This window comes from Colobus angolensis, unplaced genomic scaffold (genome assembly GCF_000951035.1).
Source record: "Colobus angolensis palliatus isolate OR3802 unplaced genomic scaffold, Cang.pa_1.0 Scaffold53, whole genome shotgun sequence".
In the NCBI taxonomy this organism is placed as follows: Eukaryota; Metazoa; Chordata; class Mammalia; order Primates; family Cercopithecidae; genus Colobus; species Colobus angolensis.
In genome coordinates, this window is record NW_012118821.1 from 5,704,567 (window position 1) to 5,728,619 (window position 24,053).

Here is a 24,053-nt window from a genome sequence, read left to right on the forward strand (position 1 = left end):
TTGTAACACGATGGAAAGTATTTGTGTATCTAAACGTAGAAAAGGTACAGTAAAGGTGCAGTACTATGGACAACTGCCCCATAAGATTATATGTGATGCATTATTGGCCAGAACGCGTTATGTGTGGTGCATGACTCTAGTACTGTCTCATGAAATCGGCACAGGTCAGGAGCAGCAGACAGTCAAGAGCACATTCACAGATCAGAATGGCTTCCACTTTGCCAATCCTAGCTTGAACTTGAGTGAATTCATTAATTGACTGCATTAATGTATCCAGAGGCAGAATTGGCACATAAAAGGTGGGTGGGTCAGCCATGGACTGGCATCTAGTTTATAAATCAGTCTTGCTTGCTTGGTTAATGTGAGGCTGTCACAGAAGATACAACCTTTCTATTTTGATGATGATAAATTAAGGTTTCTAAACCAGGAAGGAGCAAACTAAGGATAGAGGATAATTTACAAAGAAAATACCACCTTGTGGGAAATGACCAGCTAACTATTCCCTTATGCCATGGTTTGGATATTTGCAAAATACCCCTTTACTTTGAGTTTTTGTATTTGGCATGGCTAAAAAGTAGGATTTCTGGCGTGTAGGGATGGCATGTATGAATAGTAGAGCCAGAAGAAGAGTGTGGAAGCTAGACCTTTGAGAAAAAGCAGCCCCAATTTTGCATGCTTTATGTACTGGGCAGGAATAAAGTATTCAGGCTATGAGTGGGGATGAAAGAAAAATTAGAAAAATCACTTTGCTTCAACACACATTATTTGAGTGGACTATGGAGATGTGGGCTTAGCAGGATGACAACAGCTTTATCGTGTTCTCCAGGAGGTCACTATATAGTGGGAAACAGATGAGGGTCTCAGAATTGCATGACAAGTCCAAGAAGAGGTACCAGCATGAGACATGGCAATCCGACTGATCATCCACATGAGAAGAGATTGGGAGGCCAAGTGAACCCACTCTGACAGCTTCTCCCTGGCAGGCTGGGTGAGGAGGTGGGCTCTGTCGTTAATATCCAGTTCCACTTCTCATGCCCCTCCTGGTCTTGTGGACCCTCAGCCCGGCACCTCCAGGAGGATGTTCTGGGAGGATGAGGTTGCATCCCACCATCTCCCTGTGGGTATTCTCCACATCAGTTTCGTCTGATGGTTCAATTGTCGATGGATGTCCAGCCATGTCATCTTTCAGAAGTTGACTGAAGTTCTCTACTGGCTGACAGTCAATCCCTCCTCCTTCCCTTTTGGGACAATTTTGGTTTACGGATTTTGTTTTGAGTGTGAGTTCAATAGTACTTAAGGCAGAGGAGAGGTAAGAGGGTTTGTCCAGCCTGTCATATTTTTGCATTTCTCACTTCACCCTCACGCCAGCCTGGAAAGACAGATGATACTATTAATCTAATTTAAAAGATGAGTGTGCCTCTGTGAGTTAGGAAGCTTGCCAAGGCGGCACAGCTATAAAAGGCAGGGCCAGGCTGGAGCCCCCAGCAGCCTCCGCTGTGCTTCCCCATGCGAAGGCTAAGGCCAGGGAGTGTTCAGCAGGGTGTGCATCCAGTGTGAGCTCAAGGAGGTTGATGTCGTTGGTGGGCTACTAGAAGAACTTTGCAAGGTGAAGGTGTGTCTTAAAGCAGTTTGCTTTATATTCACACTTTGCTGAATATTAGAGCTTTTAAAAATCCCCATGCATAGCCACATGCCAGACCAATTAAATGAGAATTTCTGGCAGGGGTGTTCAGACATCCAAAATTTCTAAAGCTCCCCAAGTCATTCCACTGCAGCCAGGATAAAATGCAGATTCAGATGCAGTAGTTGTGAGTTGGGACCTGAGAGTCCACATTTCTTTCTCTCCTTTGCTTTTTCCTGATAAAGAGTCTGGCTCCGTCACCCACGCTGGAGTGCAGTGGCGCGATCTCAGCTCACCGCAACCTCCACCTCCTGGGTTGAAGCATTTCTCCTGCCTCACCCTCCCGAGTAGCTGGGATTACAGGCACCCGCCACCACAGCCAGCAAATTTTTGTATTTTTAGTGGAGACAGGGTTTTGCCATGTTGGCCAGGCTGGTCTTGAACTCCTGACCTGAGATAATCCACACCTCTTGGCCTCCCAAAGTGTTGAGATTACAGGCTGAGCTGCCATGCCCAGTGGAGTCTACATTTCTAACAAGCCCCAGCGGATGTGGATGCATCCGGGCCCCAGCCAACATGCTGGGGAGTAAAACCTTAGACACGTGCAAGATCCTTTATTTCAGAGTTAATTTTCGGAAAAACAAGCCTGGTTTTCTTGGAGGAGTCGTTGCTGGGAACGAGTCCATCCTCAGGTGATGCTGCCTTGCCAGGCCACATCCCTGCTATTGCAGCCACTCTGCCAGATCGGTGGCAGTTGGAGCAGCACCTTCTGCCTGCCCTCCCAGTCCTGCCAGGCTCAGTTGAAGTTTTGCCCTAAAGTGTCAGACATGTGTGCAGTAAGGAAAAATCATTTTATGGGGAAATCTCCTTTGACTGAGAGTTAGTTAGTGAAGAATCAAGTTGGAAGAGGGGCATTTCAGTTGGAAACTAGGGAACATTTTTCCCCGTGGCACTTTATTAGACAGCAGAATGAGTTTCCCGGGCAGTAGCAGCCACTTGTTTCATTTAAAAAGACCAATATACAAGAGGTGCTGGCAGAGGGATAGATGAAGTGACCTGAGAGGGTTTCTATTGCTCCAGCTTCTGTCGCCAAATGAAACTCAAACAGCTTTTTCATATCTTAAACAGACCTACATAGAGCAATTATGAAAATTCCATCCATTATAAATACCTCTTTTAGCAGCACTTTAGAAATATGCCTCTTGGGTCCCATTCATCCTCGGTAGATGGGATTTGGCTGGTCAGGTGGGGGAGGACTTGTGGCTGGGGAGAAGGAAGGTAAGGTCTCCTCACCGCCTCTCCTGATCCCAGCCCAAGGCAGCGGGCCTGGAGCAGCAGAGGTAGGGTAGGCAATCGCTTCTTCATCTTTTCTTACGGTGTTTTACAAAATGATGCTGCTATATGTGTTGGTTGTATTTAAAGAGCAGATGCAGAAAACTCACCAAGTGGACAATGCAAAGCAGGTGACCATTTGCAAACAGGTTTTCCAGGGGCAGCTGAATTCCTCACAAGGCTTCGAGTTGATCACACCCATTTTGTGTCTGATGACCGCCGGCCGCACGGGACGAGCAGGCAGGTGTTTTCTCTCTGGCTAATCCATGGAGCAGGCCGCGTGGAGACAGGCCTGTGTGAAATTGCTTTTCACACCGTGAGGGAGCTGGGATGATCTCTCAACAGTATAACTGCACTGTTATACAACAGTATAAGTGCACACTGACTGGAATATTTTCATTTCAGAAAGGATTGGAGCAAAGTTCTCATTTCTCATCAGAGATACACTGGAGTAGGCAGAAGTCTTTCTGTTCCCCTTAACAAGGTTGAGGGAAGAATGCAGAAACAGTGCAAGAAACAGATTAGACTTAAGAAGTAAAGCAACTTCCCTGACATACTCAGATTTATGGCTTTAATTAGGAAGGCCAACAACCAGGGTCATAGGAAAAGTAGAGGAATGACAGACCTGGATTCAAATATCATTTCTACAGCTTGTTAATTGTAAGATTTGGGCCAAGAACCTCGAACAGACTTCGTTTCCAGTGGGAACAGTCATACCATCAAAACCGGTTGAAGTTCAATGTAGCAGAACTTGTAACGAAGCCTGTTTACTCTGTACAAATGAATCATGATTCCTCACTGACATGGTTTGGATCTGTGTCCCGGCCCAAATGTCCTATGGAATTGTAATCCCCCGTGTTAAAGTTGGAGGCTGGTGGGAGGTGATTTTAGGGGTGGATTTTCCTCTTGCTGCCGTTCTGGTGATAGTGAGTTCTCACGAGATCTGGTTGTTTAAAAGCGTGTGGCCCCTCCCTGCTCTCTCTTGCTCCTGCTCCTCTATGTAAAACACCTGCTCCCTCTTTGCCTTCCACCACGGTTGGAAGCTCCCTGAGGCCACCACCGGAGCAGAAGCTTCTATGCTTCCTGGACAGCCTGCAGAACTGTGAGTCAATTAAACTTCTTTTCTTTATAAATTACCCAGTCTCAGGTATGTCTTTAGAGTAGTGTAAGAACAGATTAATTCATGCACTAAATATCCTTTCTTAGCTGAATTCCTAGGGAAAAGCACCACTGATGAATTATAAAGCTTACCACAAGTTTTGATTCCATGATTAATGCTCATTCTATAGTAGCTAGAGACATAGTTTAAGATACCAACAAGGCACCCCAAGGTGACATCAAATTAAGCCTCAGTGAAAATAGTTAAGCTGAGGAATAAGAAATATTAGTTATTATCATTTAAACACTTACTATGTAACCTAAGTTCCGAATTAAAAGGTTCTTGGTTGATGTGTTTGTGAAGACAAGGCTGGCTGCTTCAATTCTGTGGGAGTTTTAATATTTACATCCATTTCATTATGTAAGATGAAAGCCACTTTAAATTATTACCAAGAAATATAAATTATGAAGTAATGTATGCGGCAGAAATCCTCACCGCATCCTTGACCTTTAACCTCTGGTTACTGGGGTGAGGGCGGGCCTTTAGGAATGGCCAAGAATGACATGATATTGAGGGACTGGGGCAGGAAACAATTTAAAAACAATTGAATTTACATATAGTTAATGAGTATACATTTTAGAATATACAAGGAACATCTGTTACTATACTCATGGTATATATACACTGGAAAATTAATTTAAAAATAAATCAGAATGGTTTGGTTTTGGATTTGTTATAGGCATTTGTCCCAATGCCTATACTGTTAAACATCCAACAGTCTTTCAGGATGCCGTGTGATCCCAGCAGGGCCACAGACTCATACATGAAATCTACCTTCAGCTCCTTCCAGACCATTGGGGTTGAGACGATGGAAGTGTGAGTCCACTGTGTTGTTAGACACGCAGTGACCAGGGCCACAGACAGGTTGAGCCCATTTCTGTGGAAGGGAAGAAGAGAACGGCCCATTTAGAACTGTAGAGGAAAACCAGGCTTCAAGGAGAAGAGGCATTTGAACTGCATCTTCATCTTTTATTAGGATTCGAATCCAGAATGAAAAGAAAGGAAATGTTTAGCCTGAGCTAAGGATTGGGGCAAGAGTGTAAGCTGCCAGAAGGGGAAATAGTAGGAACTTGAGTTAGGATGAGTTGTGAACAGGTGTTAGCTTTCAGTGTCTAGCTCGAGAGCTAGGCTGTTACTTCCTGGGTCCTGGGGAGCAGGTGAACTACATGAGAGTAGGGACGGTATTGACAGAAATCTGAGTCTGTTAGCATTTAGTGGGGCACAATGGAGGGTCCCGCAGCAGGGAGGCTGGGAGAAGTATTGTGACTGTCCCCATGGAGTAACAGCTCTCTACCCTGACTCAGACAACAGATGCTGAATGACAAGGGTAGTGGGTGGGTTTCTTCCGTAGAAGTGGAGGAGACCTGCTAGAACCAGATCCTGTTACTGGTGTGGGTCATTCAACACATGCAGAGCCAGTCCTAGAAAGGGCCTCAGACAGTTCTTCTTATTGAAAGGGACACATTTTACCTCCTGAAACTGAACAGACCATGTTTTCTGTAACAGTGTCATCAAAAGGATATTTGGTAAAAAATTGTGCTCAGCAGGTTTAGGTGAATTTGTCAAGTCTGGAGTTTTTCAGGCACAATACAATCTAAGAAGAAAAGCACCACCAACAAATCCAGTAAGAATGTTTCTTTAGGGTCTCAAGAGGTGAATGATGAGACTAGGTTTGAGTCTTCAGGGAATTCATAAAACATGAGAAAGAAGAAGACTGGTGATTTTCAATCTACCTACATGTCAATGCATTGAATATATTATCTCTAATCTTCATAAAAATGCAAAATCAATTATGACTCATTCTACGGTTGTGGAAATTGTAGTTTGGAGTAAACAATTAGTCAAAGGCCACAGAACTCACAAATGTTGAAACTGAAGCTTGACTTTTGGTCAGACTGACTCTTAAAATCTCTCCGCTGGAACTCCTTATTTCAAGGAGATTAGAATCTTCCTCAACTTCTATTTATGGAGATCATTAGAACACACAAAAATACAAAATTCATGACAGTGCAGTCTACACAAGAGCATTGGGGGTAGTATTTGAAATAAAATTCTGTGATTTTAAAATTCCTTCTTTCCGTGTTTCTCCCCTGCTTCTACTAACAGTGTTCTTATTAGAGAAAGTCAGAGAGAAAAGCATTAGTCATAGCTTAGTTTTGCATTTCAAAATTTAGCTGTGATTATCAGGAGCCAAAATTTGGAGAAATTAGCATCCAGTTTATCTCCAAATTACAGGATGTCATAGACTGTTAGATGAACTGGTCCCCTTTGTCTTCTACATCCCAATTCTATCCCAGGGAAGGGAAATCAAAAGTCTTTGTGGATTAGTTGTACGTGTAAGATTTTTTCCAAAGAGTTGGAGAGAAGCAAGTGTTAGATGTGGGTGTTGGTTTCCTGATCCCATTGGTAACTTCCAACTCTTCCTAGAAAGGGAAAAGTTGGAGAATTTAGGGATAGAAACTTCCTTAATGTGAAGGAGTCCAAGAACCGGAGAACTTATGTCTAGCTTTTTAAAACACGTAGCCTAGGGATTATTAGGGACTATTTGAAATCTTGTTGAGATTAACATCTGCCTTCCCTTTCTCTTAATGCTAGGATATTTTGATTTCACAGATTCAACCCCTTAATGGATACAATGAGAAATAAGAGAATAAGGCTGGGGGTTTCAGGTAGCTCTTTACAGTCTAATTGTTGGTCAGGTACATTTTCTGGGAGGAAGAAACACTGACATGTGGTGTAAAGAAAATTGTCCTAGCAGACCTGGGTTATTAGATTTCCTTTTTTTGTTTCCTGTTTTTTTTAAAATTGAGATAGCATCTCACACTGTCACCCTGGCTAGAGTGCAATGGCGCGATCTTGGCTCACTGCAACCTTCTCCTCCTGGGTTCAAGGGATTCTCCTGCCTCAGCCTCCTGAGTAGCTGGAATTACAAGCACCTGCCACCATACCCAGTTAATTTTTTTGTATGTTTAGTAGAGATGGGGTTTCACCACATTGGCCAGGCTGGTCTTGAACTCCTGACCTCATGATTCACCTGCCTCGGCCTCTCAAAGTACTGGGATTACAGGGGTGAGCCACCGCTCCCGGCCAGTTATTAGATTTCTTAGACAATCTTGACTTCTCTGGGTCTCAGGCAACTTACCTATGTGCTGCTGGGCCGCTATGTGAAGATAGGAGCCTTGTTCCAAGTTTTGTCTGAAGTTATTTCCCTATCTGGGATCCTGTGAGAAGGGTCCAGAAGAAATATGAATATGCACCAGAGTGGAGAGTGAGTATCCCTCCGTAATGGTTTTGTTTTTCAGTTTACCTGAAAGGAGAATGGTAAGGTCAATCAAGGGATGGTCGAGGGATAACCTGCACGGTAGTTCCCTGAAAAGTTCCACATCCTTCAGTAGCATCCTCCCTCATCTGGGGCAGTGAGCTGTAACCACAGACCTTAACAGATCCACCTTGAATCTCAGGCCTGTCTTCTCACACCTTGAGTCTCTCACCTGCTTTGAATGGCCTCCGTGTCCATCTCTTTACTGCCCCAAGGCCTCCCCCTGGCTGCTTTCTTTCCTCCTTCCCCTGGGTCTGACACATTGTTGGAAGGTCACTTCCCAGTGTGTCCAAGGTCCCGGCTCTGGTCATCCTCGTTCAGCCTTCACAGTGAGGCCCAGACCTGGTTCTGACCAAAGTGGCAGGTTCTCATCTTGTTGAAAGGGGCGTCAGAAATTTAGCTCCAAAGGATGGAGATGAAATTTGGATTTCTATAGTCCAGATATTTAGAACGACTTTGTGATTCCTTCAGGGAGGTTGTTGGGCCTGACTAGAAATAGTCATTTCTCGCCTCATCGTGAGATACTCCCCTTGCTAAGTCCTCAATGGCGCACCTTCTTCTGGTTCAGTCCCAGGCTGTGTGCCCTGCGTGTGGGCTCTCTTGCTGCCTGACACTTAACGTTCTGCCCGACCTGCTGTTCCTTGTGAGGTCTGACTTGATTATTTCAGTGCAGGCAGTGCTGAAATTCCTCTTTGAAATTCCTGATCCTCGTCACATGATCGCTGAACGCAGAGCTCCTGTGAATCTACCTGGAAAGGATGTCAGATGAAGCCAGCACCTTCTCCTGTGTGAGACAGCACTGACCTGTGATGGGTTGGGGGAGAAGGAGTGCAGGTGAGCAGACGTGCACAGCACAGCTCCAGGATCCTTTGAGAAAGCAGGAACCGAAAGCCCAACCTTACTCCCAAGGCTCAGTTATTAAAACTTACTGCTTGTCTTAGCATGGTGCTTAGTACACTGCAAGCCAGCCCAGGAAGTCTCTGACCAAGGCTTCCTGGAAGAAGAGTCTGATGAGCCTCCTGAAATACAAGCACCATGGGATATAGAGAGACAACCAGTGGGCCAATCCCATGGAGAGTCTGCCATTACAAGGACAATGTCGATTGCCATCTAGGAGGAGGTAAGTGTCCAAACCTTCTCAGAAGCAGCTCTTCTGGGAGCCCAGGCTGGTGTCGGTGTGGTATGCATGTGGAGGTAGCTTCTGTGGGCAAGATTGTTCTCTGTCTCTACTTGAAGAGAACCACGGTGTCTGGTCCAATAAAGTATGGCTTAGAGCAGGAGTTTGGGGTTCAGATGCATCCCCCCAGGATGCCTTGGAAGGAACTGGCTTTGGAGGTCATGACAATTCCTCTACTGCAAGGGGTATTTCTGGCTTCCAGCCCCAACAATGAGATGGGAGCTTCCAGGGCAACTTTGAACACTAAAAATCACCCACGAACTTCTGGAGATTTTGCTAGGAAAGGCGACCCTGCGGAAGGAGTGCTGGGTGTCCTGGAGTCTCACAGTATTTAATAACAATGTTCAAAGTGGCTGTGATTTATTTCCACGTTAGTTTGGAGCCAGCAGGACACATTGTTTATAGGCACGTTGTTCTTGAGCTTCTAGGGTATCTTTGGGGACAGCCTCATTGCCCTCCCATGAAGAGGAGGCCTGCAAACATGGGGCCTAAGCCATTATCATTTTCCCACCTCCGCATTCTAGAACATATCTGATGATCAGAAACACAAACTTCATTCTGCTTGTTCCATAAACACCTGCCTGTTATCTTTTTCCTTCTGGCATCTTTAGAAAAAGCTCATCTGAGATCATCTACACTTTGCCCCTTCATGTCCCAGGCTTTCAGGGACCACCTGGATTTTCTGTATATCGTGTTCTATTCACATGATTATCAGTGTACATCTCAGATAATCTGCCTTAATTTGAATTGTAAAATCCTACAACTTTCTGTATGCAATCTGTAATCAGTGCAGCAGCTCCCTGGGCCTTTGTGCTAAAGTACATTTGCAGGTATTATTCGATCAAGGGGTTAGACATATTTACATGATATATTTTACTGTATGTGTTCATGTATATATGATATTTGTGTTTTTTTATTGTAAAGATTTTGAACATGCCTATTAAATGTAGTCACTGTAGATCTTCATTTCAGAAATATCATCTTTGATCTAAAAGTAAAAATTTAAGGTATACTGACTTAAAGAACATAGTTCTTTTTATATACAGTGGCTTTGATCATATCATATTTAATGAATTGGGTGATAATGATCAAATTTTTAAAATAGGGAAACTGAGGCCTAAAGCAATGAAGTGACTGGGTCAGGGTCATATCCCTAACACAGGACAGAGCCTGAATTTGAACTCAGCTGTCAGGTTTCTTCATTAGACTATTTCCAAGAAATAACACTTCTAACCTAATAAGTGAACATTTATATGGTAGGCAGCACTTCCCAGTTTACTTGGCATTTCTGAAATCCTCCTTCAAGCTTAACGACAAAGTGAGCAGTGCTATTCTTAATCCCAACGAGGGGGAACTTTTTGCTGAGGGCCACATAGCCGGGAACCAGGACAGCCAAGACTAGCATCCATTTATTTGGATCATATGCACTTTGGTTTGGTTTTATGTTTGTTTGTTGCTTTTTTCTTTATTGTTTTCCTCACTGTCTCTCTCTTCCCTCCTCACGCCCTTCCTCTCTTGGAGATCACTTGTTACCTCATCCCAGTATCCTACAGAAAATGAGGAGGAAATACACATTTTCCAACTCCATGTTCACAGGAGGACTTTTTCCAATAGCGTAATAATTATGCCTCAATTCTTTCTTTCCCAATTGTAAAAGTAACATGTGCTCATTTTGTAAGAAATTTAGAAAATACCAAAAAGTCTAAAGAAGAACATACAAATCCCATTATTTCATCATCCCCAAATAACTACTAGTAATCTCTATACATTCGTTTATTTACATATGTCCATGTCTCTTGTCATCTATGTTTCTATCTATCTAGCCATCCTATCCTCTATTTGCATATCTTTTATTCATGTTTCTATATCTCTATAATTGTTTTTACAAATTTCAAGTCATAATAAATATGTGTTTTATTCATAAATGTGTAATGAATAGTGGCCTGTGTAAAAAATAGTTTTCAGAATAGCTACTGATATGATTGACTTAATCAATTCTTTTGTTGGCTGTGTCTGTTGTGTCCATTACTTTTCTTTTGTGATAAATAACATCACAATGAACAACCTTATAAGATGCCCTTTCTACTCCCTCAAGACTCAGGTGTCTTCTCAGGTTGCTTATGAGTTAGTTTTTCTTTCAAACACAGGGGAAGTATGTGTGGTACTGGGGCCTTGGTGAGTGCTTCAAGGACAGCGTTGGCAGCAGAGAGACCATTGGATGCTCTGTGGCCCACAGCTTTGCTGGTTTCGATGAGCTCTTGCCCCCATCAACTTCCTAAAAGCAGTTACCGAAGTCCCTGTTAGAATACCAAATGGAAAAGGGCTTGGTGTTAGGAAATGAGTTCCTCTGCTTTTGACTCCAGTTAGATAAAAGGGCAGGTCCTGATTCCTCCAGGGGCATAAGCGTCAGAAGCTGAAAAGTGGCAACCAGAATCCAGAGCCTTTCGGACAGTATCGATTCACCCTTGGGAAGGCAATAGAACTGATATTCCAAGTTTCTTTGTTGTGTGCTTAGCCTAGTGTGATAAGTCTTGTTTCCCCATTCAACAAATATTCGTAAGTATCTGCCTCTGCGAGACATGCAGTTGGTTGCCTGACATTGTACTAAGCCCTCCTTGACTTTCATTATGTCTTCTATCCTTCACAGCAATTCTGAGAGAGAAGTCCTCTATCACTCAGTGTTTTCAGGGTAAGAAAACGGAGGCTTAGCAATGTCAAGGAATGTGCTCCCCCGATCACACAGCTCGTAAGGAGTAAAGTTGGGATATGAACCAGGCTCATCTTCCTAGAGGCTTCTCAAGTTAGCACTGTTCATTTTGGACTGGATGATTCTTTGGGGTGTGTGTGTGTGTGTGAGAGAGAGAGAGAGAGAGAAAGAGAGAGAGAGAGAGATAGAAAGAGAGAGAGGGAGCTGCCCTGTGCCTTGTAGGGTACATAACAGCCTTCTTGGCCTGTACTCACTGGATATCTTCAGGAGTTTGTCACTGTCCCCATTTGTGACAACCAAAAACATCCCTGGGGGGTGAACCACCCCAGTTGAGAACCACTGGTCCAACTCTTTATCCCTGCTTTAACCACCATGAGTGTTTCATCTCATGGGAAAACAAATTTTATCTAATAAATGCAGTTCGGTAGAAAATAGTTTCTCTTGCCTTCCTGGGAGGAGGAGTGGTAGAAGGTGAAACCGTGTTTACTGGCCTACCTCACCACAGTAGGGGAGGCAGGTTTTCTTCTCAGTGTGGGTAATTTCATTCCATTCTTCAGAGAAAGCACATTTTTTTTTCTCCCATCAAGTAACACGCTGGTCAAAATAGGAATCTTTTTATTAACATTCTGATCAGCAGATAATTGTATGCGTGCCCATCTCTATGCACCAGATTGCTCCCTTTTCCTTTCCCAAGTTGCCTCCGTGTTTCCCAGTCACTTCTTACCTGGCACTAGGGGAAGACAGCAGCGTGTGAAAATGCCGACTCTTGCTTCCAAGTTATTGTGAAGAAGAAAGAAAGTTTACAAGAGTTGAAAAAGTCAGTCCCTGAAATTAAATGACAATTGCTTCTCCTTAGTTGTCCAGAGAGGAACCAGAAGTTGCCAAGATTTCTGTCCAAATTGGTCATTAAGGAGGTCTGATGCCACTCGAATATTACCACCAGAAACTGCAAATTTCATTGCTACGTGGGTCTGAAAGCCCCTGTTCTGCATTCAAATATAGCTGCAAGCAGCTGTGATAGAAAATTGGTCATTTACCAGTGCTTAATGACTAATGCCCTACCCAATCTGAATTAGCAAGATTTATGACAGAATTGCATTGTGCGGCTGAACTCCCTGCTATTCTCAAAGAAGTCACAAGCATCTGATGTGAGGGATAGATAGTGTTGTCTGCGCCTGATGGTCGAGAACAAGCATTTATTCTCCACCTTAGAGGGACAGGGCCTGGAGAACCGTCCATCTCCTGACCCATTTTAGAATCAAGCTACACATCTCCAGCATTGACCCAAGCAATCATTCCCGAGGGTCATCCTAAACAACCCTGGTTGAAAGGTATCTATGGTCAACTCCAACTTGAACTTGCCAAGGCAAAGAGATTCACTTGCCTTATTCAGGCCAGATTCCAGCTCATTTCTTTCTTTTCTTTTTTCTTTCTTTCTTTCTTTTTTTTTTTTTTTGAGATGGAGTCTCGATCTGTTGCCCATGCAGTGGTGCAATGTTGGCTCACTGCAACCTCCGCCTCCTGGGTTCAAGTGATTCTCCTGCCTCAGCCTCCTGAGTAGCTGGGATTACAGGGAAGCACCACCATGCCCAGCTAATTTTTGTATTTTTAGTAGAGGCAGCGTTTCACCATGTTGGTCAGGCCGGTCTCGAACTCCTGACCTCGTGATCTGCCCACCTCGGCCTCCCAAAGTGCTGGGATTACAGGCTTGAGCCACTGCGCCCAGCCGATTCCAGCTCATTTCTTCTTACACTTAAGGACTACACAGAGAAAGATGACATAAAGTGAGAGGCACTGTAAGGAGTAAGAGCTTTGGCAGGGAAGTCAGGCTGCCTTGGTGCTAACCCTGGCTCTGTCACTTGAGAAGCCTTGAACGTTTCCTCATCTATAAAATGAAGACACTGAGAATATTTCTTCATGGAAAGTGGATAGGATTGAATGACTTAAGCCACATAAAGCTCTTAGAACACTTTTTTGGATCCTGGTGTGGGTTCAATAAATGTTTGCAGCCACCATCCTCATCAGCATCTTCATCTTCCGTAAAGAAAAGACATATTTTTAAAGGATAATAGTCTTTGAAACATGTAGACCTGAATGTTTTATTGATTCACTGGTAGATTTCTTTGTCTACTCTTTTAATTATCCATTGACATAGTCACTTAGTCTGTATTCCTTATTTGTTAATGAATATGTTCCCCACACTGAATCAGGCTCTGCAGAAACAGAGATAAGAAAGAGACATTGCCTTTGCGTCGCTTGGGGACTGGTGGGAAAATCAGCATGAGCCAGGTGGGCTGTGGTGCATTGTGTGAGGAACCGATGTGAAGGTGTGTGCGGCCTTCCCTGAACAGTGGGGCTGGGAGGGTGTCAGTGCTTTATGGCAACACTGGCAGAAACACTCTTTGGCACCAGAAAACTGAGCTATGTTATTTAACCCATGGTAACAGACCTGTGAATTACATTTTATTATCTCCATTTTATTGAGGAGGAAGGTAAGGCTCAAAGTCTACATGCCACCTACTAGTGGTAGAGCTATGCTCAAACCTAGACTTGGCTCCAAGTTAAGGACAGCCCAGCTCACTGTACCTCTGGATGAATGGGGAGGGGTAGAAATTCAACACAGAGTTCTCCAATTCAGAGACTCATATTCCTTTTGCTTCATAATCGCATTTGAATGAGCCAAGCATCCATGCCATCATCTGGTAATATTTTTCAATATGCACATTATATTATACTGGAAGCAAAGAATATAGATTGTGTAGGGAAGAGTGTAGAGGACCACCGTGAGCAACCCTCTTGATTCCCTTCTCTACCCAGGATTGACCTCTGCTTGCCGTGCATTCTGTGTTCTTTTAGGTCTTTTTTGTGCACTTACAAAACAGACATGAATATAATTATATATACACACTTCACCTATGTCTTCTTTAACCACACAATAGACCTTTGAGGGCTTATAAATGGACAGACAAGGCAATGTTTCTCTCCATTTGTTAAACCAACTTAACCTTCCTACATGGCCAAAAATTATTTCTATATCTCTAGGGCAAAAGCTCCCTCCATCAAAAGAGCAGGAGACTATCCTAACCTGAGGGCATGGCCGGGGTTAGCTGTGAGTGAGGGGAGGCCACATGGTTGCCCAGTGAGACAGGGCCATCCATCTTCAGCTCACATCTCCTGGGAGCAAAGGATGCCCCCTTTGCAAGTGTCTGCTCTTGTGGAATCGGTGAATAATGCATTGTTTCTTTTTGATGCCACACACCCCAGAGCCAGGTGGCAAGCTCATGACAGGCAGTTTTTTGCTCCTGGAATGCTTTGGTCCCAAGCCGCAGGAGGTGGTCCACTGGGGGACCTGCACCTGTCAGATTGCAGGCATTGTCATTGATTAGACCACTCCTCCAGGCTGGCTGGAGCCATGCGTGCATCTCAGAGAGGAACGGACAAAGGCTTCCCAGAACAGATGTTGCTGCTGGAAGCAAGGAAATTTCCCTCACTGCCTAGCACTGCTGGTGCCCAGCTGGGCACAAGAGCCAGGCTTCAGCCACACACACACCCTGGGCTTCAGGCCCCTTGCAGGTAGCCAGACATGCAGAGGCTGACAGATGAAAGGCTGCTCTCCAGATGTCCCCTGCCGCGGGTGAGGTGGCCTGTCCAGAAATGTCGTGTTTGGCAGCTGCTGAAAGCCCCTTCTCCCTGCTGTTGGCTCACAGTTCCTGCAGGGATAGGAGAGAGGCTAGCATTAAAGTCTAAAGAGACAGCATTAAAGAGAATTTAAAGGGAATTTTTGCCCTCACTCATATTGATACAGAGCTGACAATGGGATGCACCTTCTTGGTATCTCATTAATGACATTTTATAATGTAATGAGAGCCACAGGATTCTACTAACATGTACTTCTGATAATGTCACCCATCCACGGCTTCCCAGTGATGCCAAGACAGAATTCAACTTGTTCAGATGGCTTGAGCCTCAAAATGGACAGTTCCACACACCCTCAGCTCACATGTGTAAATGGAACGTGGTTTTTTTTATTTTCTGTCGCTTCCATAACCTACCTTATGAGTGCTCACTCTTGTGGGCAGTAGAAAAAAGTGGAATTCCCAAATGAGGAGTTTGTAGCCTCTTTTTGAATGCATACCTTTACTTTGAATATTGACTATGAAAAAAATTCAACTCTTTCTCATTATTACAGTGGCTGCTTTTAGCTATTGTAGTATCTCGTAAATACTAAGTGACTGTGCCTCCCTGGGGTCACCCGTGCACACCATGCTGGTGTTGTCTGTGTAAGGTCCCTATTGGCTGCATGGATAACTCAGCTTGTTGCCTGACTGTGCCTCCCTGGGGTCACCTGTGCACACCATGCTGGTGTTGTCTGTGTAAGGTCCCTATTGGCTGCATGGATAACTCAGCTTGTTGCCTCCGTGTTGCCCCTTCTGGGATGCAGTGACCTGGGAAGAGACGGATAAATAAACAAAAGAAGAAATGAAAGTGCTGTTGTGAGCCAGGGATATGTGGAAGCGAGGGGTCACTGGGCTGTGCGTGTAGCTTGACTTAGTGGAGATTCATCAGGAGCCTGGAGGGGCACCGAGGAAATGGGGATCCCAGACTCTCGCTGAGGTTACAGCCCGAAGACCTTGAACAACTGCATTCTCGGTGTTTTGATGCCATTTTTTTCCTTCTTATTTTCTTCCCCCCTCCCATTTTTTGTTTGTTCCTAGAAATATGACCAGAAAGTATGCAGTCACTGTTAGCCACCGCACCCTGCCGGGGCTGAGTCTCACAGCGTGCTCGGCCGCAGCAGTGGAGACTTCTCTGAAAATCTGGCCTGGAGCAGGGAAGGGGTGGGAGGTACGGGCCGAGGTCGTGATTTCGCAGCGCGGGCAGTTGGAAAGTTCAGGACTGTCATCTCCTGCTTTGTGAATCCGCACAGCCGACTTTGACCAAGGCCCACCTAGACAATTGTTTCTGCAAAATGTAATTAGGAATAGTAAGATCGGTGTCCACTATTTCCATAGCAATGGGTAACAGGAAGGAGGCTGGGCTGCCTTTTCCTTACTACATTATCCCATGTTGTCATAATGCTTTTCTTAATAAAATATGCTCACATCAACTTGATAAGAAAGAAAAACTTCAAACCAGGGTTATTAGTCCCTGTAGCTTTCTCTGAAATTAAATAAATAAACACACTAATAGCCAACATTCGTTTTATGTTATTCACTCTCCTAAGTACCTTACATTCATTCATTTGCTTAATTTCCATAACAACCCTATGAGATGGGTCTTCTTATTATGCCATTTACAGAGGAGGACACAGAGGCACAGAGAGGTTAAGCTACTTCCCTAGGGTCACACAGCTAGCAAATGGCAAAATCATGCTTCCAGCCTGTTGGTCTGGCTCAGAGTCTGTGCTCCTAACAGCTTTCCTATATTGTCTTTCAAGAGAAAACAGAATTATGCCATTCCCAGGACAGTGACCATGATGGCAGGTGGGTTTGCTGCCAGTGAGCTAAAGGAGGAAGAGGGTGGCCCTCTCTCCTTGCCTTGGGAGGGAAGTAACTCCACCTTGCAGGATTTGCAGGAAACCTGAAGGCCCTAGGAGAAGCTTTATAAGCTGACTTTCACCAGTCCCACGAGGCCTGGCTTCCCTAAAAACAGCTCCAGAGAAGGCCTTCCTTGTGTTTGGGGCACAATGCCCTGCTGGTGACCAGGAAGGATGCTCTATAGTGGGGCAGAGGCCATGCCACTCAGGGTAGCCCAACCAGAGTCAACTCTGAAGTGTGGACGAAAGCACGTGTGGTACAGACCACACGGCGGGGGCTGGGCCCGCTGCGCCAGCCCAGCAGGGCTCCCTGAGAGTGGTGTCCACCTGCTCATGGGCCCTGTGGCTTCTTGAGGTCATCTGTTCTGTCCAGCTATGGCCCCCCTGTTATAATAAGAGGCCTAAACAGAGAGCAGTCAGCATTCCTGATGGGCACAGGGCCTACAAGTACACCAAGACGTGCCTGTGTATTCCACTGCTTCTCATATACATGGAGAAAAGGGTAGGGAACATAATATGTGTTCAGTTCCACCGTTACCAGGTGTCACGTGGCCCCGAGGATGCTCTCACATAGGTGGCCACCTTTGTTCTCATCACCCCCCTGGGAGGTGGCGTCCTCAGCTCCATTGCCTCCGAGAAAGAATCTTCAAGACCTAGGATCGCCCCTGAGTGACTCAGCTGAACAGATGTGGGAACAAGGGTAAGATTTCAGGTACCACAGACCCCAGAGCCCTGACTTCTCCCCACTGTCACATTGATGTCCTGGGAACCTTGAGGAACCCCTGAGTACAGAGGGTGATCTAGAGAGGTTTTACATTCCTCTTTCAATGGGACATCAGAGCTTCCCAAAGCAGAGCAATAAGGCTGATAAGGCTCCTTCTCCTGTGAGGGGGGAAAATGAAACTTGATTTCCACTGGGCCTATTAATTTCCCACCTCTGCTTTATAGAGAAATATGACACAATGGAAGAAAAATTTAAAAGAAAGTAAGTGCTCACACCCTCTGTCGCTGACTCAAAAATGTCTCCGAGTGCCCTGTATTTATAGCTGGAAAGAGCGGAGAGGAGCAGCTGCTCGCTGTTATTTCGAAGAACTTCAGGCTTCCGACCAAAATAGTCTCTGAACTTTTGAAACTCATTCTAATAGTCTCGAGGAGGAGTGAACCAATATCCTAGAATTTGAGAAGATATTTTTAGTTTTGAAATGAACGGTGCCCTCCCCTCCCTCCATCACTCTTTCTCACGCTGCCTGTTGAGCTATGTGCTTTACCAAGGGGTGGGGGCACGCAGAGGGCCAGTGCCCAGGGAAGTTGGATTAGGGTTCCATTAAGTGAAAGCAAAAAGAGAGAGAGAGAGAGAGAGAAAAGAAGACTTCAAAATATGTATAAATTAAAAAATGCTCCATTGAGTCAAGAAATAATTTAAAATATGTTCATCAAACTAAAAAAAAATATATAAGAAGGCTGTTTTTAAGCTTAATAAAAGTGCTTATTAAAATAGATTTGCAGATGCTATGGCCCATATGCATCATGCATATCTGTATTCCCTATATGCATATATTAAGCTCAGCATGTTCTATGCCATATGCATCTATTCTTTCCTTTAATAAGGCAGTCCTGGTGATAGATGAGGATGAATCACAGATCATCGAATCCATTGAGTGCCATCCTCAACCTGAAAGCTTTATTCTTCCCCTCTTCTTAACCCGGACATGGAGCCCATCAGCAAGTGCTGCTTGTTCTACATCTAAATTCGATTTCAGGTCTTTTCTCACGTCCTTCCTTGCACTGCTGTGTCTGGTCCAGGCCACTTCTAGCTCCTGCCTGGGTCGCTGCAGCCACTTCTAACTGATCTCATCTCTTCCACTCTTGATTCCCGCAAACCAGTAACTGGTGGAGTTGGGGTTGCTTTTTATGCCCTTTGAGGATCAAAGTCCTGATTTTGGTGAAGACGTCATCATCTTCCCTTGAGAACAGTTATTCTTCCATTGCATTAACCTTGGTGGGGCTAGAGGTTGAGGATGTATCCCGGCCCCACACTTCTGCCGAGGGGTTTGTGTGTGATCCAAGCTAAGCACTCAGATGCTGACTCCGAAACTGGAATCTTGAGCAAGGGTGACAAGAACCAGGGCTATTGGAGCCTGAGGATCAGCTCCTTCCTGCTGCTGAGATGCTCAGAGAGCTTTTCTAAGAGCAAGTTTTTCAGAGGTTTTATACCTTCAGATTTCTTCATTTAGCCAGAATTAAATCCTTTTGTTTTGAATCAGAAAGCCTTAACCAATCCAGAAGTCTACTGAGAATGTAGTGAGGAAACATTATTTTTTTCCTTATGAGTTCAGTGGTGTCCCAGTGTGTTAAGAATAAAATCCAAGCATTGCAGGGTGCTGGACAATCTGGCCCTGTCTATGTATCCAATGTGAGATTTGATGAACAACTAGTAGGCTCATTTTATAGACCAGGAAGGAAATTGAGGCTCAGATGGGTTAAACAACTTACACTAAGTAACAAAATTATAAGCAATGAAGCAGAGGCTGAAATCTTTCTGATGACATAAATCTTTGCTCTTTCCTTCACTTCATAGGATATATGGTTTCTTTTCTCACTAACTTATTCCCTACAATCAGAGCAAAGAAACCCGTACATACAATGTTTCTTATGGCAAGATCATTTTCAGAGACCCTAGAAGAGTGTATATATCTTTCTCCCATCCAACTCAATGGGTGTCAAATGACCCCAAACTGCAAATTCCTTGAAAGCTTACCTTAATATCAAGTTACTTGTTTAGTTTGTATAACATCTTTGAAGATGCTGTGCAAATTTTTTTAATTACATGGAAAATTATGTTTGCAACAGAGCAATTAGGGAGGAATTAGTTCAATATGGTAGCATTTGGGGGCATGTAATAGGCATGGCCGGATCTTGTTGTAGATCATCAAATATTTGTCCCTTTGGGTGAAAGGGCATTGTGAAATTCTCCCACACTTATAATCCCTAGTTTTCCTTTCTCTGTTACATTATTTGCATAAAATGGAAAGAAGACTTTACAGGAACCAGGGCTGAGAACAAAGTGGGCCATGTCTCACTCTTTTAGCTCCTGCCAAATAATCTGTAAATTATAGTCCATTGCTGTTTTTTCATTAATTGCACATATTCTTTTTCATTTGGCTGCAAATTCCATCACTTTGGCCAAAAATGTGTACTTCTGTGACAGCACAAAGTAAGCACTTTGAAAGGACAGGCAGTTCAGAAAGAGTAAGTAATTATACCAAGAAAACCAAATGCAAGAGGACAATAAAGCTCCAAGATTGAAATGAGAGAAAAAGATGAAATAAAAAGAAGTCACCTTATCATATTTTATGTGAATAGATTGATAAACGGTGCAAGCTTTAAAGGCCAGATGTGCTGGCTAGCTCTTCTTTCCCCTTCTTCCGTCACATGTCCATGTCTGAGTGGTGGCATTCTTTCCTTTCCAGATGCAATGGAGGCACCCAGACTTGAGGATGCAGGATTCAGTCCACCCCTGGTAAACACTGGACTCACTAGGGATAAGTCTTGAGTGTCGGAGGTACCACTGACTCCATGCCTTCTACGTGTGAAACACCTCACTTTGTGTTTACTGCTCTCAGTAGCACTGTGTCATAGGCATCATTGTCCCCATGATGTTTTTCAGAAGAGAAAACTAAGACTTAGTAACTCCAGTGGATTTTCCCAAGAACTCACTGGGCAATTTGGTAGGATCAGGTGTAGACCCTGGTCTGTGTGATGCCAGGGTTGGGCAGACACACTTGCTGGAATTCTGAATGTCATCCATTTGTCTTCCTGCATTGGAAACCTTGAGAGGCTGTTGGACGGGATGGGGAAGTGCCTCAGCACACTCTTCCAAAGACAACTTTAGATTCATGTTTCAGATCCACCTATTAAAGTCCTTGCAAAAAAAAAAAAAAAAAAGGTATTTGCAAGGGTGGGGAGGCCAAGTATGGTGGAGATACTGTCTTGATTGTGCTATACTGTCCAAATGTATAAACTGTACATTGGAAGGGAGAATTTCACTATACATAAATTATGTCTTAATTATAAAAATAGAAACAAGTATCTCATAATTTCTATGTCTTGAGAAACAAAAACCAAAGACTGTGATAATTGACCTCATGGCTTAGCAGAGTTTGGGTTCCCATCAGGGGAAGGCGAATCATCATTAGAGGGACAGGATCATTAGTTGCTCTGTCTGTCATCCCCTGAGCTGGGTACCTTTGAAAACCCAATCTTATTGGAAAAAAGTCAGACTTAGAGTTGATTAAAAACAAACAAAAATTCTCTGATCTATGATCTTAGTCCATCCTAGACAGGAGGACTATGTTTGTGTGCTTGTTTTTTTAAGCAAACAATTTGCTTATGTTAGTAGACTGTAAATATTTTACAGGACATTACTTCCCCATATTTAATCACTTAATTATATGTATTTTAATGGGAATCTAATTTGTAATTTCTAAATAATCAACATCCTGCTGTGTCAGGGCTTTGAGAATAGTGGAACAGTTTCCTTGACGTGGTGTACGTTCCCAGTGTATCTCAGAGCCCATTCCGGAGCTCGAACAATGCCATTAGAGGTAGTGAAGAGCAAGGTTTTTGTTTCTACTTAACATATCACCTGTTTTCAGAATGATCAGAGTGGAGAAAGACCAACAATATCTGAACTTCTCAAGCTTGTTGGATCTTTACAGCTTATAAAAACAGAAAACACGTGTGGTGGGCGGAAACACGTACAAACTCCCAAATGCCCAGTGCTAGTAGACCTGCTATAATGAGGGGTTTTCCCAGAATTATTTTCTAAGGCAATATTGTTTTGCATCTCACTGGTATTGACCTCTCTGACTATGCCGAGGGCCTTCCCTCCTTAAGACTTTCCCATGCCATGTCAATGTGAGTTTGTATAGAAAAATTGAGATATGGTGAGTATTCTGGGAAAACGGGGCTTACTATGAGCATTAGGCTTACATGAACACTGGGAGAGCATGGGAGAAAAGGTCAGGTACACTCCAGTTGAAAGATGAGAACAGACACTGGGACCTTAGCCTGAAAGGCCAATGGTGGTTGTTCCCACAGGCTTGCCAGGAAACTGCTACAATTTTCAAGAGCTCCTTTGAAAACTCCCACCAACTGCCACAGTCTGCATCAGCCAGACAGGTGTACCCACACTGCCTGCCCAGTACCCTCTCTGAAGCCCACCTCCACTTCCTGGTCTGGCTATGTCCAGTTCTAGGGAGCTGTGGAATCAGCGCCACTTCTGCTTCCAGATCCATGTAGGTTTCTCTTTTTGGCAAACCGGAAACCTCACGGGAAAAAGGATCCTAAGAAATAGCATCATTCCCAGCTTCTGCTCCCACTGTAGAGAGTGGGGAGTGGGACAGTGCCTTGACAACAGAGTATCATCACACACCTGCTGTTCCTTCCTCTGGGAACACTCTTCTTCTTACTCTATCCTTCAGGTCTTACCGTAAGTGTTATAGACTTGGTGCAGTCTTCCTGGACAACCAAATCTAATGTTTGAGCTTCCTAATTAATCTTTTGTAATATTCCAATTTTTCCTTCATAGAGCTCATTATGATTCATTGCATGTATTTGTTGGTTTTATTGTTTATTGTCTAGCTTCATCCTAGAAAATAAGTTTCCAGGACGGCAGGTACCAGATCTGCTCAGTTTGCTACTATAAGTCTAATTTCTAGCATAGCACTTAAAAACAAATATATTTTGATCACATTTCTGAATTTTAAATTTTTTCTCAGATATTCTGAATTGTAAATTTTTTCTCAGACATTTCTCAGATTTTCAGATATTCTGAATTTAATTTTTTTCTCAGATATTCTGCCATTCTTTATCCTACACAAGGTATATATGCTGATCTAAACAATAAAATAAGAAAAACCATGGAACATCAGTTATTTGCAAGGCAGTCTTCTAGAATCCTAGGGAGGGGCCTACAGATATTAAACAGAATGAGATTCATGGCTCTGCTTTTAAATAATTTAGTCTTGAACACATTGGTTCCAACATCATTAAGAATCTCACCTGAAGAGAACCCTTTACTTGTTTCTACTTAAGTTTGATATGGCCCCTATATCTCATAAAAAAATACAGGCCTCTTTTATTTATGTAGTTTATGTAATGGTTTAGAGTAGAGGAGCTTATATTAGCTTTCAAGGTTGTGAACAGGATATATGAGCTGAGAAATTTGGAATTAGTCTGCATAGCCAGGGTTTCTGACCAACACAAATACTATTGCCCCAAAACAACAAAAAAAAACAGCTTACAACAAGCAGCCTGTGGTGCCGGTGCTGTGGGACATGAAGCTCTATATTACTATTCCAAACAGTTTCAGGCAAATTTAGGGCAAAAATAAAAGTATGCGAATCTCCTTTGGCTTTGGATGACACAGAAATACTATAACTTCAAGATCTCTATTTTTTTTTCTGTAGGAGGGAGAAGGTTCTTTTAAAAAATTGTCTTCATTTAGATATAGTATTATAGCATCTACCCACCAGGTTAGATGTCTATCTAGTTAAGAGGGGGATTTTAATTAAAGAACATAAAATTTAAATGGTTTGGAAAATGTCAACATGGTTTCCTATTTTGAGCCCAACACAGATGATAGAACAAGAGGGTATAAATGAAAATTAAAGAAAAACAAATTCAGAACAGATGTCAGGAAGTGTTTCTTCTTCTTTTTTTTTTTTTTTTTTTTTTTTTCCATGCAGAGAATCATGAATATGTGGAATAGCTTTCCAGGCAATAGTTAAGGCAAAAAGAGAGAGGTCATTAAATCAACAATTAGATTTCAAAAACAATGCGATGTGGTGAACCAAATGGTCTATCTCTTTCCTCATGTTTATATGTTTCGAGATGAATGACATCTTTGGACATCCCTCAAGCCTTCACTATGTAGACCACGCAGAGAGAACTTGCAGATATTGTAATGTCTGTATTCCTACACTTCAAATGTGAGCTTGTGGAGTGTCATCTTGGAGATTTTCATCTTGGAAATCTTCCACTCAAACACATGTGCTTCAGGAGAAACACGAAGTGTGAAAATGTTAAGTTCCAAGAAAGCACAGACGTGCGTCTAATGAATAGATTTGGAAATGATGGGTAGACACGGACAAGGATCTCATCTACTGCATTTGCTAAATAATCAGACCTAATCTTAACAT

At 43.4% G+C, this 24,053-nt stretch overlaps 1 long non-coding RNA gene across 1 annotated transcript in view; it reads left to right on the top strand.

Moving 5' to 3' along the window:
* The window catches only part of LOC105525343, a 57,989-nt gene that overhangs the window by 9,003 nt on the left and 24,933 nt on the right, over positions 1-24,053 (top strand). The gene's annotated exons all lie outside the window — the stretch shown is intronic.